This window comes from Rhinoraja longicauda, chromosome 7 (genome assembly GCF_053455715.1).
Source record: "Rhinoraja longicauda isolate Sanriku21f chromosome 7, sRhiLon1.1, whole genome shotgun sequence".
Taxonomy (NCBI): Eukaryota; Metazoa; Chordata; class Chondrichthyes; order Rajiformes; family Arhynchobatidae; genus Rhinoraja; species Rhinoraja longicauda.
The window spans coordinates 72,409,690-72,412,222 of record NC_135959.1 but is presented as its reverse complement, the minus strand read 5'-3'; the positions used below and the strand labels follow the sequence as shown (position 1 = coordinate 72,412,222).

The window sequence follows — 2,533 nt, the reverse complement described above, 5'->3', positions numbered from 1 at the left end:
GTGTGTGAGTATGTGCGCATGTATGCGTGTGTGCGAGTGTGTGTGCGTGTATGTGTGTGTGAGTGTGTGTGTGAGTGTGTGTGAGCGTGTATGTGTGTGTGAGTGTGTATGCGTGTATGTGTGTGTGAGTGTGTCTGTGAGTGTGAGTGTGTTTGTGTATGTGTGTGTGTGTGTGTGTATATGTGTGTGTGTATGTATGAGTGTGTTTGTGTTTGCGTGTGCGTATGTGTGTGTATGTATGTGTATATGTGTGTGTATATGTGTGTGTGTGTATGTGTGCGTGTGTGTATGTGTGCGTGTGTGTGTGTGTGTGTGTATGTGTGCGTGTGTGTATGTGTGCGTGTGTGTGTGTGTATGTGTGCGTGTATATGTGCGTGTGTGTGTGTGTATGTGTGTGTATGTGTGTGTGCGTGAGTGTGAGTGTATGTGCGTGTGCGTGTGTCCGGGTAACACAACAGCAGATAACATCACTGGGTTGATCATCGGGAAGCATATATTTTTATTACTCATTAAGTTTATTTTTTGACATTTAAAAAAACTACTAATGGGCACTGTTGAATGCAGAGATACCATAGTACTGGATTAAGAGTATTACACGGTTTTTGTTTCTATCCGGTTGGGCGGCACAGTGGTGCAGCGGTAGAGTTGCTGCCTCACGGTGTCAGAGACCCGAGTTCCATCCAGACTGTGGGTGCTGGCTGTATGGAGTCTGTACGTTCTCCCCGTGACCATGTGGGTTTTCTCCGGGTGCTCAGGTTTTCTCTCACACTCCAAAGACGTACAGGTTTGTAGGTTGATTGGCTTGTTAAAATTGTAAATTGTTCCTGGTGTGTGTAAGATAGTGTCAATGAGCAGGGATCACTGGTCGGCATGGGCCGAAGGGCCTGTTCCCAGTCTGTATCTCTAAACTAGACTAAACTAAATCGCAAAACAAGATAATATGCCTGATTACATAAAAAGACACAAAGTGCTAAAGTAACTCAGCTGGCCGAAATAGCTCAGTTGGGAGAGCGTTAGACTGAAGATCTAAAGGTCCCTGGTTCAATCCCGGGTTTCGGCATGGATAGTATTACTTATGCTCGATAGAGCTCTAGGGGCGAGTGGAATCAGGGGATATGTGGTGAAGGCAGGCACGGGTTACTGATTGTGGATGATCAGCCATGATCACAACGAATTGCGGTGCTGGCTCGAAGGGCCGAATGGCCTCCTCCTGCACCTATTTTCTCTGTGTGAGTGTGTGTCTGTGTGTCTGTGCGTGTGTGTGTTTTTGTGTGAGAGTGCGTGTGTGTGAGAATGCGTGTGTGTGAGAATGCGTGTGTGTGTGAGAGTGTGTGTGTGTGTGTGTGAGTGTGTGCACATGTATGTGTGTGTGAGTGTGTGCGTGTATGTGTGAGTGTGTGTGTGTATGCGTGTATGAGTGTGTGTGTGCATGGGTGTGTGTGTGTGAGTGTGTGAGTGTATGTGTGTGTGAGTGTGTGTGAGTGTGTGTATGTGTGTGTGTATATATATGTGTGTGTGTGTGTATATGAGTGTGTGTGTATGTGTGTGTGTGAGTATATGTGTGTGTGTGTAAGTGTGTGTGTATATGTGTGTGTGTGTGTAAGTGTGTGTGAGTGGATGTGTGCGTGTATATGTGTGCGTGTGTGTGTGTGTGTGAGTGGATGTGTGCGTGTATATGTGTGTGTGTGTGTGTGTGTGTGCGTGTATATGTGCGTGCGTGTGTGTGTGCGTGTATATGTGTGCGTGTGTGTGTGTATGTGTGTGTGTGTGCATGTGTGTGTGTGCGTGTATATGTGTGTACGTGTGCGCGTATGTGTGTGTGTGTGAGTGGATATGTGCGTGTATATGTGTGTATGTGTGTGTGAGTGTGTGTGTATGTGTGTGTGCGTGTGTGTGTATGTGAGTGTGTGTGTGTGCGTGTGCATGTGTCCGGGTAGCACAACGGCAGATAACATCACTGGGTTGATCATCGGGAAGCATATATTTTTTATTACTAATGAAGTTTATTTTTTGACATTTAAAAAAACTACCAATGGGCACTGTTGAATGCAGAGATACCATAGTACTGGATTAAGAGTATTACACGGTTTTTGTTTCTATCCGGTTGGGCGGCACAGTGGTGCAGCGGTAGAGTTGCTGCCTCACGGTGCCAGAGACCTGAGTTCCATCCAGACTGTGGGTGCTGGCTGTATGGAGTCTGTACGTTCTCCCCGTGACCATGTGGGTTTTATCCGGGTGCTCAGGTTTTCTCTCACACTCCAAAGACATACAGGTTTGTAGGTTGATTGGCTTGTTAAAATTGTAAATTGTTCCTGGTGTGTGTAAGATAGTGTCAATGAGCAGGGATCACTGGTCGGCATGGGCCGAAGGGCCTGTTCCCATTCTGTGTCTCTAAACTAAACTGAACTAAATCGCAAAACAAGATAATATGCCTGATTACATAAAAAGACACAAAGTGCTAAAGTAACTCACCTGGCCGAAATAGCTCAGTTGGGAGAGCGTTAGACTGAAGATCTAAAGGTCCCTGGTTCAA

At 46.2% G+C, this 2,533-nt stretch overlaps 2 non-coding genes across 2 annotated transcripts in view; both read left to right on the top strand.

The window, feature by feature from the left end:
- Window positions 1-987: 987 nt before the first annotated feature.
- Window positions 988-1,060, top strand: trnaf-gaa (transfer RNA phenylalanine (anticodon GAA)). The gene has a single exon. It is a non-coding gene; the product is annotated as a tRNA-Phe (tRNA).
- Window positions 1,061-2,475: 1,415 nt separating this feature from the next.
- Window positions 2,476-2,533, top strand: part of trnaf-gaa (transfer RNA phenylalanine (anticodon GAA)) — a 73-nt gene continuing 15 nt past the window's right edge. The window contains exon 1 of the tRNA in view: window positions 2,476-2,533. This exon is cut by the window's right edge and continues 15 nt beyond it. This is a non-coding gene — a tRNA (tRNA-Phe).